This window comes from Gopherus flavomarginatus, chromosome 8 (assembly GCF_025201925.1).
Source record: "Gopherus flavomarginatus isolate rGopFla2 chromosome 8, rGopFla2.mat.asm, whole genome shotgun sequence".
NCBI lineage: Eukaryota > Metazoa > Chordata > Testudines > Testudinidae > Gopherus > Gopherus flavomarginatus.
The window spans coordinates 30,892,651-30,907,529 of record NC_066624.1 but is presented as its reverse complement, the minus strand read 5'-3'; the positions used below and the strand labels follow the sequence as shown (position 1 = coordinate 30,907,529).

Sequence of the window (14,879 nt, the reverse complement as noted above, 5' to 3'; positions counted from 1 at the left end):
TGAGAGTCCTTGATGTCATGAACAGAGGTGGCAAGAGGAGAGGTGAAATGGAGTTCACTGTGTGTGTGTCTCTCTCTTATATCACCCTCCCCTTTTTGAGGATTACCCCCAACTGGGGTGCAGGCAAAAACGGTTTTGAGCCTGCCTTTCTAACTCTGGAACATGTTACAGCAATGTTATACAGTAGAAACTTTTAACTTTACATACAATGTTGATACATTTTACCAGGACAATAATGTACAACAGATTTCAAATGGTACCTGGTTGGGACCTGACCAAAAGGACCAATAAGAAAGAAGATACTTTCAAATCTGGGGGCAGGGGAAGGGGAGGTTTTGTTTGTGCTCTCTTTGTTGTTCCCCCTGGAGAGAGAGAGAGAGATGCTTCATGAATTTGCATGTCATCCTTGCACAGGGGCCATGCTAATCTTCTCTGTATCGTTCCAGACACCAAGCAGGTAACCCAGCCCCTACTGAAATGATGCATCTAAGATTACAAAAATGGAAGTAATAGCAAGGAAATGTGTTAGATTCTCTTTTGTTTTAGCTTGTGAATTTTCCCTATGCTAAGAGGGAGGTTTATTCCTGTTTTTGTAACTTTGAAGTTGTGCCTAGAGGGGAATCCTCTGTGTTTTAAATCTTTTTATTACCCTGTAAAATTACCTTCCATCATGATTTTATAGAGGTACTTCTTTTACTTTTTTCTTTATAATAAAGTTCTTCTTTTAAGAACCTGATTGGTTTTTAGTGTCCTAAAAACCCAAGGGTCTGGTCTGTGCTCACTTTAACCTATTGGTTAGAATATTATTATCAAGCCTTCTCAGGAAAGGGAGTGAAGGGGCTTGGTGGGGGGGATATTTTGGGGAATTAGGAACTCCAGGTGGTCCTTTTCCTGAATCTTTTTCTAAATCACTTGGTGGTGGCAGCAATACTGTCCAAGGACAAGGAAAGGATTTGTGCCTTTGGAAAGCTTTTAACCTAAGCTGGTAGAAATAAGCTTATGGAGTCTTTCATGCAGGTCCCCACATGTGTACCCCAGAGTTCAGAGTGGGAAGGGAACTCTGACGGGGGCATGTACATCCACAAGCTGGCTCTGGCAGGAAACACTACTGTTTTTTCTTCCCCCATTTAACTCTCTCAGGCCCTCCTTATGTCTTTACTTGTGTATCCAGTCGAGTGGCTGCCAGCCAGTTCACTACTGGCTACCCATGAACCATTCTGTAATAACAGGCTAAGATAACTTGCAGTCAGCACCAACACTGCCTGAAATCCTCCTTCATCAGTGACAAATACAAACGCTGTCTGGGAGAGACACACATTTCAGCAAAGTGCAGCCTTTGTGTCTCATTTTCGTTAAGAACTTATGAAGCCCATGATCTTCACCTTAGGAAAATACTGAATGGAGAAAGTTATGAGGTCTCTATCTGATCTGAGAAAGGGATACCCCTTGTACATCAGCCCATCAAATGAGCAGCACCCTTCTGAGCACATGCATAGGAGCAGAGCCCTTGGTTTCTAAGCCCCAAAAGTCTTCCTCCAGGGCTTCCCATGAGAGCATGGCACTGGGGGTATCTTCCTCCTTTATCCAGTCTCCCCTCTTCTCTGCCCAGCCCTCCTGAGGACATTACTACACTGGAAGATGATAGTACTTTGGTGTCCCTGGAACTGTCTCACTTACAATCGTCAGGCAGTATTACCCTGCTATTAACAGCCCTGTCATGCCAACAGGAGCAATTTTCAGATTTGAATGAATCTGATGAGCCAGTCCCTCCTTCATTCCCCACGAGAGAGCCAAACCTAGACAGGTGATCCACAGGTTATCCAGGAATTAGGGGCACTACCCTTACAAACTCAACCTCCCTAGGGACCGATGGTTCACCTTAAATGTTGACCTCTCTTTCTGGCCCTATTGGGTACTGTGGGATTCCTGTACCAGATATCCAGAACTCACCCAGTGGTCTTTCTGCTCCTCTCCTTGTGTCAACAACCAGTTCCACCAGTGTATGAGGATGAACCAGAACTGCAGATTCCGATAGTTCCAATGGAAAACTCCTTCTCTCCCCAGATGCGGCGGTCTCTCCTTCTTCCCTATCCCAACCCAATGACCATAGGCAATACCAGAACTTACTACGAATTGTGGCTAATAATGTGCTCTGTCTCTATCCACCCAACTATGACATGGTTCCTGAAGGGCTTCATCAAGACTTCCTGCCAATTACTAAACCAACACCACCCTGGGATCTTAACCTCATGCTGTCAAAACTTACTCTGTTTGAATCCTTAGCAACATGTTCCATGTCCCATTATCCATGAAGGTGGCATTTCTAATGGCCATCACTTCAGCCAAGAATGTCAGAATCTGGGAGTCCTCATAGCACTCACACACCCATTTACGATTTCAGAAAGACAAAGTATCCTTTTGCCATCAGAAATTCCTGAACATTTTTCATCGTGATCACAGAGAGATCTCATGGTCAAGCTATATCTTCTCAGAGGATTTCCAAGTGAGTTTCTGGTTGCATTATCAAATGCTATAAACTAGCTCACTTCCCACTACCCAGCAATATAACAGCCCACTCCATGAGAGCACAGGCTGCCACAGTAGCATCCCTGCAGGAGGTCCTGATGCACGAGACATGCAGAGCAGCCACCTGGAGCTCCATACACACATTTGCTAAGTATTATGCACTAGTCCAGACCTCTGTTGCAGATGAAGCAGTCAGATCTGCAAGTATCTTTGTTTCTGGCTTCCTTGCACCTACCTCCAATCTGAGTACTGCTTGTCAGTCATTCACAAGTAGAGTACACATAGGGACCAAAAGTTGAAGAAGAAATCGAGATTACTTACTGTATCCAGAAGTTCTTCTTGTCCTATGGCACCTTATAGACTAACAGACGTATTGGAGCATGAGCTTTCATGGGTGAATACCCACTTTGTCAGATGCATGTAGTGGAAATTTCCAGAGAAAGGTATAAATATGCAAGCAAGAATCAGGCTAGAGATAATGAAGTTAGTTCAGTCAGTGATGATGAGGCCCTCTTGTTGCAGTTGCGGTCTGAACACCAAGGGAGGAGAAACTGGTTTTGTAGTTGGCTAGCCATTCACAGTCTTTGTTTAATCCTGAGCTGATAGTGTCAAATTTGCAGATGAACTGAAGCTCAGCAGTTTCTCTTTGAAGTCCGGTCTTGAAGTTTTTTGCTGCAGGATGGCTACCTTTAAATCTGCTATTGTGTGTCCATGGAGATTGTAGTGTTCTCCTACAGGTTTTTATATATTGCCATTCCTAATATCTGATTTGTGTCCATTTATCCTTTTACGTAGGGACTGTCCAATTTGGCTGGCGTACATAGCAGGGGGGCATTGCTGGCACATGATGGCGTATAATACATTGGTGGATGTGCAGGTGAATGAACTAGTGATGGTGTGGCTGATCTGTTTAGGTCCTGTGATGGTGTTGCTGGTATAGATATATGGGCAGAGTTGGCATTGAGGTTTGTTGCATGGATTGGTTCCTGAGTTAGAGTTACTATGGTGTGGTGTATAGTTGCTGGTGAGAATATGCTTCAGGTTGGCGGGTTTTCTGTGGGCAAGGACTGGCCTGCCATCCAAGGCCTGTGAAAGTGAGGGATCATTGTCCAGGATGGGTTGTAGAAGTTCTTTGAGATTTGTGGTCTCTGTCTGTGTTCCACTACCTGCCCTCCATGCCCTCTGCTTTGGGTCTGGTCGGATTCACAGTAAGAAGAGGAACTCAAGGGGCATCGGCTCACACTGCCTCTTATACACTTGATCAGGAGCATGATTAGATCTACTGCACATGTGCAGGCCAACAGACACTGCTCATTAAAATCTCCGGACTCAGGTGCATGGTGTGCATGTGTGGAATATAGATACGGACCACGTGTTTCAAAGAACTTTGTTACAATAAGTAACCTGCATTTCTGCATTCCAGTCCAAAGGCGCTCCATACTGCAATATGGAGAATAACCTACTGACTGAATGTGGGCCATTTCTGTTCTGAGTGTTTAAGCAATCTTTCTACCCTGAAATTGTTTGTTGTATTTAATAGCATAATTATAAAGGGATCAGGGCAGAACATAATTACTGCCAACTATTCAGAAAAACTATGGCCAGGAATGAGAGAAAACTTTTCCCCCCTGAAATCTGCTGTTGTAACTGAAACAAATAGTCACGCAGAGAAAAAAAAACACTAGTTACTACTGTGTAGCATATGATTTTCTTCTTAATGTAAAGAGGCTTATTCTGGAAATATATTGAAATGAATACATACTTTGCCTCTGATATTTCCCTAGGAAAGTGCTGATCTTTCTTTGTTAATTTCTTTGTAAATATTCAGCTCCTGCTGTTTGAGGTGTGAATATGCTAACTATCAGCATCACATTTTGTTTAGACTTGACTTTGCTAGGGAAGCAGGAGCGTATTGGGTGAAAGCTGCAATTAATTGCACAGCAGAAGCTGATTTGACATTCTGGTAAATCTCCTGTGAGTTTACATACTGAGTTGGATCATGGATACTAGCTTAGACTATATGAATTGTTCCTCTGAGACATTCTGCAAGACTGCTTATTTAGACAGATTCTGCAACACTTCTACCTAGTTATGCTAGATAGTTCCCATCTTTTGGGGAAAAGGAGTGGATAACCTGAAAATATTAGTAGATCTACATAGATTGGATTGACAACATAAGTTTTGTTGCATACCACCCTTTCTCAAATGTAGATTTTTTGTTTACCCTATAGCATATCTAGCTATGAAAGAAATGAGGGATAGTTTTCATATTTCCACTTAACAAGCAATATGGTCAGTTTTTAAACAATAGCTAACTACATAACTGAGGCTACATGTAATGGGAGAATAAGAAGACATTCCAATATACTACATATAATTAGAGACCTAGATAGTCCACTTTACTAGCTGCCCGGAACGAGGAGTAGTACATAGCTGCACTGCTCCAGGAGCAGCTCACAATGCAGACTGTAATTCAGTCAAGTTTTGTGTCCTGGTCCACATCCTGCTTCAGGTAGGGGGAAAAAAAACAATTCTAAACCTTGACCTGGTACAATGTGTGCCATCCAACTTGCTGGAGCAAATACGCTGTCTGGTATACTGGCGGTGGGGCAAGGCTCCACCTGGTCCCTTCTCTCTCCTGCCTACCTTTTCAGGTTTCATGGGGTGTAGTACCTCTCCTGTAGTGTCTGTTTTTCCTCCCATGCAGCAGTCCATGGTATAGATAGCCTGCACAAGACATTAAACCTTAAGGGGTTGCTTTATTCAATCCCTTGGTTGAGCATGTAGGACTAGTGGAAATCTAGCCCAATGTACAGTAAATCCCTAAAAGAAATTGAGTCTCAAATATAATTTAAAAAAAAATCAAATTGACATCTTTAGTTTTATGGTTCAGATTAGACAATGGAAAATACAGCACACCATTGTAAAGCATGGAAAATATAGATTTTCCTAACTGTTATCAGAAAAAATTGGTCAATTTTGCATTCAAATATTATTTATTCCTTAAAAAGCTATTAATGTTGAAAAGTGAAACTCTTAGAAATTATTAGCAGTTACAGTTGCCCACATAACCTTACCTTTACTCAGTTGTCATGTGGAACAAATAGTCTACAGTTATGCTTGTACATAAAAGGTGGAGTTAAAGTTGTGTGGACAACATGAATTTTGACATTCTTAGATTTTGAGTGCTTTGTGTTCTTGTAACATGTCACTCCATATATGGAATTCCTAGGTTTTTAGAAAAGACATCTAAATGATATCATGTGAATCTATCTATATAACAATACTAATATAATGGAATGAGGGAGGGCTGATTTAGCTCTAATTCAACAAAGCATTTAAACATGTGCTTAACTGTAAGCAGATTCATAGGCCCTATTGACTTAAAGATAAGTATATGCTAAACTGCTTTTCTCAACTGTCACTTCAAAGCCTGTCTCATTGCATACTCCCCTACAGAGATTGTATGGTAGGAGAACTGAAGAGAAATGTTCTAGGGAGAATATTGGTGCACTGACTATTAATCTGTCCCAAGATGCTCCTTTCTGTTGGAATGTCTACACTATGAAATTAGATCGAATTTATAGAAGTCGATTTTTTAGAAATCAATTTTATACAGTTGATTGTGTGTGTCCCCACTGAAGACCATTAACTCGGCGGAGTGCATCCACAGTACCGAGGCTAGTGTTAACTTCCGGAGCATTGCACTGTGGTAGCTATCCCACAGTTCCCGCAGTCTCCGTCGTCCATTGGAATTCTGGGTTGAGATCCCAATGCGTGATGAGTCAAAAACATTGTCACGGGTAGTTCTGGGTACAGGTCATCAGGCCCCCTCCTCCCTCCATGAAAAAAACAGCAGACAATAGTTTCTTGCCTTTTTTCCTGCATTACCCATGCAGATGCCATGCCACAGCAAGCATGGAGCCCGCTCAGCTCACCATCACCATACGTCTCCTAGGTGCTGGCAGAGGTGGTACTGCATTGCTACACAGCAGCAGCTCATTGCCTTTTGGCAGCAGATGGTGCCTTACGATTGGTAGTCATCATCATCTCCTGTGTGCTCTTTTAGCCGATCTCAGTGAGGTCGGTCAGGGTACCTGGGCAGACATGGGTGCTCCTGGCAGACCTCGGTAAGGTCTGTTAGGGGCACCTGGACATAAATGGGAGTGACTCCAGGTCATTCTCTTTTTAAGTTTTGTCTCATGGAGACTCAGTCCTGCCTGCAGTTGTACTGCACTGTCTTTTGGCTAGCAGCCAGGAGACCACAATGGCTAGCAATCATGCTGCACTGTCTGCTGCCAGCCTAAGACGTATAAGAGAGATGGAGTGGATCAAAACAAGAAAAGAGACCAGATTTGTTTTGTATTCATTTGCTTCCCCCCTCCATCCATCCCTTCCTCCATGAATGGGGAGGGGGGAGGGATAGCTGTGTGGTTTGAGCATTGGCCTACTAAACTCAGGGTTTTAAGTTCAGTCCTTGAGGGGGCCATTCTGTATGACAGTTGTGTGTGTTTGTCCTTGATGCAAACCCACCCCCTTTGTAGTTTTTAATTCCCTGTAAGCCATGTCGTCAGTCACCCTCTCTCCCTCCATCAGAGCAATGACAGACAATCATTTCACACCTTTATTTCAGCGCAGATGCCATAGCACAGCAAGCATGGAGCCCCGCTGCAATTATGAGCACTGTCAACACCATGCGCATTATCCTGCAGTATATGCAAAACCAGAACCTGCAAAAGCAAAACCAGGCGAGGAGGCAATGGCAGCACGGTGACGAGAGTGATGAGGACATAGACATGGACACAGATTTCTCTCAAAGTACGAGCCCATGCAATGTGGACATCATGGTGTTAATGGGGCAGGTTTATGCTGTGGAACGTTGATTCTGGGCCTGGGAAACAAGCACAGACTTGTGGGACCGCATAGTGTTGCATGTCTGGGACGATTCCCAGTAGCTGCAAAACTTTTGCATGCATAAGGGCACCTTCATGAAACTTTGTGACTTGCTTTCCCCTGCCCTGAAGCACAAGAATACCAAGATGAGAGCATTCCTCACAGCTCACAAGTGAGTGGCAATGGCCCTGTGGAAGCTTGCAGCACCAGAAAGCTACTGGTCACTCGGGCATCAATTTGGAGTGGACAAATCTACTGTGGGGGCTGCTGTGATCCAAGTAGCCAACGCAATCAAAGAGCTGCTACTATCAAGGGTAGTGACTCTGGGAAATGCGCTGGTCATAGTGGATAGCTTTGCTGAAATGAGATTCTCTAACTGTGGTGGGGCTATAGATGGAATGCATATCACTATCTTGGCACTGGAGCACCAAGACAGCGAGTACATAAACTGAAAGGGGTACTTTTCAATGCTGCTGCAAGCACTGCTGGATCACAAGGGACGTTTCACCAACATCAACATGGGATGTCCGGGAAAGGTACATGATGCTCACATCTTCAGGAACCCTGGTCTGTTTCAAAAGCTGCAGCAAGGGACTTTCTTCCCAGGCCAGAAAATAACCATTGGGGATGTTGAAATGCCTATAATTATCCTTGGGGATGCAGCCTACCCCTTAATGCCATGGCTCATGAACCTGTACACAGGCAACCTGGACAGTAGTCAGGAGCTGTTCACCTATAGGCTGAGCAAGTGCAGAATGGTGGTAGAATGTGCATTTGGACGTTTAAAAGCACGCTAGTCCAGTTTACTGACTCAACTAGACCTCAGCAAAACCAATATTCCCATTGTTATTACTGCTTGCTGTGCGCTTCACAATATCTGTGAGAGTAAGGGGGATACATTTATGGTGGGATGGGAGGTTGAGGCAAATCGCCTGGCCGCTGATTACGCGAAGCTAGACACCAGGGTGGTTAGAGTACAGGAGGGTGCGGTGCACATCAGAGAAGCTTTGAAAACCAGTTTCATGACTGGCCAGGCTACGGTGTGAAAGTTCTGTTTGTTTCTCCTTGATGAACCCCCCCACCTTGGTCCACTCTACTTCCCTGTAAGCTAACCACCCTCCCCTTCCCCCTTCGATCACCGCTTGCAGAGGCAATAAAGTCATTGTTGCTTCACATTCATGAATTTTTTATTAATTCATCACACAAATAGGGGGATACCTGCCAAGGTAGCCCAGGAGGGGTGGAGGAGAAGGGAAGGACAAGGCCATACTGCACTTCAAAACTTATTGAATGCCAGCTTTCTGTTGCTTGGACAGTCCTCTGGGGTAGAGTGGTTGAGTGCCCAGAGGTCCTCCCACCACTTTCTTGGGCGTCTTGGTGAGGAGGCTGTGGAACTTGGGAAGGAGGGCGGTTGGCTATACAGGAGCTGTAGCAGCGATTTGTGCTCATGCTGCCTTTCCTGAACCTCAACCATATGCCGAAGCATATCAGTTTGTTCCTCCAGTAGCCTCAGCATTGCCTTTTGCCTTCTGTCACCAAGCTGACGGCACCTATCATCTTCAGCCTGCCACTTATTATCTTCAGCCCGCCACCTGTCCTCACATTCATACTGTACTTTCCTAGACTCTGACGTTGTCTGCCTCCACGCATTCTGCTGGGCTCTTTCAGTGTGGGAGGACTGCATGAGCTCAAAGAACATTTCATTGTGAGTGCATTTTTTTTTTTGCGTTCTAATCTTCGCTAGCCTCTGGGAAGGAGAAGATAGCATGAGCATTGAAACATTTGCAGCTGGTGGAGGGGAAAAAAAGAGAGAGTGGTAGTTTAAAAAAACGTTTTAGAAAACAATGAGTAGACTCTCTTTGAGATTTTTTTTCAAATGTTTGGGCATTTCATCTTTTGGGATGGAGTTCTGAAAGCATGGATTTGTCTCCCCATGTAGTGATCAGATCCTGTACCTCCCATTCGGTCCATGCTGGAGCTCTTTTGCAATTCTAGGACTCCGTCATGGTCACCTTTGCTGATGAGATCTGCACTCACCTGCAGATGGCCACGCTGGCCAAACGAGAAATGAGATTCAAAAGTTTGCGGGCCTTTTCCTGTCTACCTGTCCAGTGCATCTGAGTTGAGAACACTGTCCAGAGCAGTCACAATGGAGCACTCTAGGATAACTCCCGGAGGCCTATATTGTTGAATTGCGACCACAGTACCCCAAATTCGACCAGGCAAGGTCGATTTCAGCACTAATCCCCTCATCGGGGGAGGAGTACAGAAATCGATTTTAAGAGCCCTTTAAGTAAAAAAAAACAGCTGTGTCATGTGGACGGGTGCAGGGTTAAATCAATGTAATGCTGCTAAATTCGACCTAAACCCGTAGTGTAGACCAGGGCTGTGTCTCACAGTGCAAGAAGTTGTTCAGAGCTAGGATATCTCTCGTCAGTTTCACACTTGAAGCACAAGATCCTGCAAAAGGGATTAATCAATAAATTTTCTAGAAAAACAAATTACAGGTAAATTCTTATCCCTGTTTCACAGATGGGGAAACTGATCAAACTCAGAAGGGACTTTGCTGATTTGCCCAAGTTACACAAGAAGTTCAAGTCTCTGTCAGAACGAGTATTAGAAACTGTGTCTCTGGAAGCTGCTAGGACACATTCCCTTATGCAAGTCATTTACCTTCTCTGAGCTTCAGCGTCCTCATCTGTGAAATCAGGATAACACTACTTATCCCAGTGCTAGCCTCAAAATTAAATAATGAATGTTTGTAAAGTGCCTCTCACTTGAGGCACTATAATATTGCAATATGGTTTTTTTTCATTTTTAAGATTAATTCCATCAGTACACTGTCATCCCTCAATAGTGCCAGACACTGAATAAACTTCCAGACATGCTCCTTGGACCCCATCTTGACATTAGCAGATTATGCTGGTTGGCATAGTGGGGGTGGTGGGAGCGAGGTTAGTGCAAGGCTCCACCTGTTCTCTTCTCTCTCCTGCCTACTTGCACAGGTTTGATACCACACCTGAGGAGTCAGCTTCCATTCCCATGCTGCAATCTATGGTATAGTAAGATGCACAAGACACTGAGGGGTTGCCTTATTCAGTTCTGGACCAATATAGATAAACCTACACTGCATACAATATTATACTTAGTTATCTGCAGTGTTGTTGTAGCAGTATCAGTCCCAGGATATTAAAGAGACAAAGTGGGTAAGGTCATATCTTTTACTGGATCATTTTCTCTTGGCGAGAGAAAGAGAAGCTTTTCAGCCCCACAGAGGTCATCTTCTACCACTCAAGATAGACTGGCTTATTAACACTAAAAATCATGGACTGAACAAAAAGACTGGATTTATGGATTATTACAGGGGTGGCCAAACTTACTGGTCCTCCGAGCTCCGTACAACAATCTTCAGAAGTTTGAGAGCTGGGGCACACCAGCCAGAGGCTGGGGCTCAGGGCTTTAGCTCTGCGGGAGGCACCTGAAAGGGCTCGGGCTTCAGTGCTGCTCCTGCTGAAGCCCCAAGCCCCAGCGGGTGCACCCCACAGGGCTGAAGCCCCGAGACCCTGTTCCCAGTTGGACTCCACCACCCTGCTGCAAGACATAGGTGCCAAGCTCCCCCTCCAGTCTGGTAGATGGAGAATGGGGTGGGGGGACTCCATGAGCCACACTTTAACAGTAAGGGAGCCCCATGTGACTCATGAGCCACAGTATGGCTGCCCCTGGATTATTACAATAATCTGTAGCCCACTAAACTACCCATTTTGTCCTGTGACTGTAGAGGTGTAAACAGGCCATTCTACCCTGAATAGTCCCTCACAGTATATGCTAATCACTTATGCTAAACAATCTGTTCCACCTCGCATCTTGCTGTGATGCTCACCTTTCCCAGAGGTGGTGAAGAGTTCTGTGTAGCTTGAAAGCTTGCCTCTCTCACCAACAAAATTTGGTCCAATAAAAGATATTACCTCACCCACCTTGTCTTGCTAAATATAATATTGGCATTTAGATTTAGAAAGTAGTTCATAGAAAATGTAGACCTGAGCTTTAAATGGTCTATAATGACCTGAAAGTTTATCTTTTGCTATTGTAATTGAAGGTAGTGACATTTTAGTTTTCAACAAACATATTGATGTTAACCATGAAATTAATAGTTATCACTTTCACAAAGACAAACTGATCAAGTAGATATTGTGATAAAACTATAATTGTCATAAAGACTCCAGATATTTTAGAAAATATAAACAGACATAAAATGTAATTCTGTGTAGATAACTAAGCACCCAATATAATATATGACAGATGAAGAAGTTCTAAGTGAAAGGGGAAATAACATTCAAGTTCTCCACATGGTTCATGATTTTATAGGCCTCTGTCCTCCGTCAGTCAACTCTTTTCCAAGTTAAACGGTTGCAGTCTTTTTAATCTTTCCTGTAACCTCTTCCATACCCCTAACCATTTTCATTGTCCCATGCGTGTGTGTATATATATTGTGTGTATTGTAGCCTGTAAGTTTTCCTAAAAATAATTATAAATGATATTTTAAAGATTTAGTCTTAAATGGTTTGTTTTCTGTTCTTGTATAATTCACTTTATGCCACTAGAGGGTACCAAAACATTTTCATAAAAAACATTTTGTTTTCCAACTCGCTGCCATGATAACTGATTGGCAGTGGAGGTTTACAGTTGAGCTAATATTAATAGGTCTCTTAGCAAATAAATATGCACTCATTTGTGGTGAAATCTTAAATTGTTTTTTGGCCTGTATCCTTTGTTTTAGAATGTTTGCGCTTCTGTAAATATATATTTTTCCTTCTTTTGACTACATTGGAAGAAATTATATATATATTTTTAAAAAATGACTAGTGATTTTGGATGTCTTAATTTTTGGGTGCCCAGCTGATTTTGGGTTATCCTGTAAGGTTGCCCTTACCTTTCATTGTAGTAAGTGTGTAGTGAAGGAGATGAAGGTATTCTGAAAATCACGCATCTTTTAGATCACCTTTCCGTTAAAAATCCAGCCACTTTCAGATGTCTCAAGTTGGGCTCCCAAAATCACATCCCTTAGTTGCTTTTGAAAATCTTGGATGGGTGCCAGAAGTTAGGCTCCTAAATCCATAATGAGTCATCAAAATATAAGTGGCCTGACTCCCAAAAGAATTCCATTGAAATTAATGAAAACTGCAGAGGCTTTTCACCTTCGAAAATTAGGCCTTATTTAAGTCACTGCATATTGTCTTAGGAATGTAACTTTAGCTGGACATGCTTGAAATTTGGACTGTTAGTAGTAGTAATAGTATTTTGAAACCGCCAAAGGCCCTAATCAGGACTGGAGTGCCACTGTGTTAGGTGCTGTACAAACACACAAGAAGATAATTCCTGCAGAGTTTACATTCTAATCTGAGACAAGACAAAGTGAAGGTAACAAACAATAGGAAGGAAAGTGGATAAAATATTGTTAATATAGATATGTAAGCCTGCTATAACTTTATTTATATTTCTTGGATTTTAATTTACTAATACATTGGCAAAGCCTAAATAAATTATATATTATTGCATCAGTCTGATCTAATACTGATACAGTCTACAAAATGTATGAGTCTATATATAACTAATATCCAATATTTTCAGAATATTGCAGTCTATATAGTTTACATGTATTTAAAGGTTCCATTTATATTACTTATTTCATTATTTGTATTATTAGGTATTATTTGTATTATTATTATCTAGTTTTGGGCTAGATCTCTGTACTCTCACTGAGTGGTACCTTACTGAATAAGTAATCCCACTGACTTCAGTAAATCTGTTTATCGATTAGGACACTTTTCAACTCGAATAAGGAGATCATAATTCATGGTGATGTGGTCTGTTGACACTATCTTGAATAGTTTGCTTTTGCATGTTAAAAAAAAAATGTTTCCTACATTCTGTAGCTGTCTTTGTTTAGACAAATGCAAGGTCTGCCTTTTCTCTTTCTGCCTTGTTGCCTCCAGGGTTAGGTGCCTGCTTCTCATGAGTGCTGTACTAAGGCGAAATTCACCCTGTGAAGAGGGCCAGAAAAGAGGCCTGTGTACCATTTAAATTCCACTTAAATCCTCAAAATAAGGCCTAAGTGGTTCATATGCATAGATTATATTTCACCCTCAGTGAACAGCTTGTTTTAATTATCCTCTGAAAGCAGATAAGCACCACACTCTTACCATGTCAATCACTTTATCAGATCCTTCCCCTGGTTCTTTGCGCTTGTGATTTAAACAATGGATTAGGGCCTGATCCTGTGAAGTGTTGCACTCCCCTGTCTTCTATTATCATCAGTAGCAGATAAAGATCTTCATCTCTAGAGATGGGCAAAATTTTTCAGATGGATAATGTATTTGTCAAACAACGTAATTTGTGTTTAAATTCACATAATCTTGCTCAAAAAATTTGGGGATTTAAGGATCATTTACAAAACAGTCGGAGGAGTTGCAAGGATTTAAAGAAAACATTCCATTCAACCTGAATTATCACTTTTGTTTTGTTTTGTTTTTATTTGCTGATATTTTTCGGAGTTTTCTAATTTGGCTCAGGTCGAACTGGCTTTTTATTTTTCAGAAATGCCAGTGAACTGCAAAATCTGATTCATCCATCTCTATTTGTTACCTCAAGGAGGCACATTATGTTTTACAAAATTAGACCTTTTATATTGTATATTTGGCATCTTGGCCTGAAATGATCCTAGTTTGGATTTATAATCTTGAAAATAACTAACATAATTTGAAGGTTTAATTTACACTGCAGAATTTGACCTAATTTACATAATTGTCACTAATGATGCATAAAAGGTTAATTGTCAGACTAGTGCCAATGAGCCCACAAGTTTTCTCAGTTATGCTGGTGTGACTCCATTAAACTCAATAGGAAACTTGGTGAATCTGAGTAAGTTTCTCCTGACTTATGCTTCCATTAATTTTATAGTTAATTGGGAGCTTTAGAAAGAAATAATGTTCTTTGGATATTCTAGGTGCAAATAAAATTACAGCAATTCATTACAATTGATTATCTTTGTGTCATGTTATGTCATACCCTCCTTACCATCTTGTGTTCTGTTGTTTTATGTAGCATATTTGTTTGAATTACATTTAAGCTGATTGACTTTTAAAAGCCTTTACTTTTAAACAAGTGCTCAGTACAGTGATGGTGGTCATATACATACCTAGATAAGTAGTCTGTATGCCACTAAGTATACCTATAGCTCCATAAGAATGATGGTAGTATCAATGATTAAAAGAAGAAAAAAAGGGGGAAACCAGAGTGTTCTGAAATATTAGGCTGCGTGAGAAATCTCATTTAACATTGTACACATGAAATTCAGTGAAGGAGAATCCAGCATATTAAATATTTACTCTATTTCTAACCTTAGAAAAGATGGGAGTGGCAGCATTCCATTCTGGTAGTCATTTTGTAGGCAGCTATTTTAG

At 41.9% G+C, this 14,879-nt stretch overlaps 1 non-coding gene across 1 annotated transcript; it reads right to left on the bottom strand.

Annotated features, from left to right (window-relative positions):
• Positions 1-369: 369 nt before the first annotated feature.
• Positions 370-473, bottom strand: LOC127057367 (U6 spliceosomal RNA). The gene has a single exon (XR_007776091.1). It is a non-coding gene; the product is annotated as a U6 spliceosomal RNA (small nuclear RNA).
• Between the last annotated feature and the right edge of the window lie 14,406 nt (positions 474-14,879).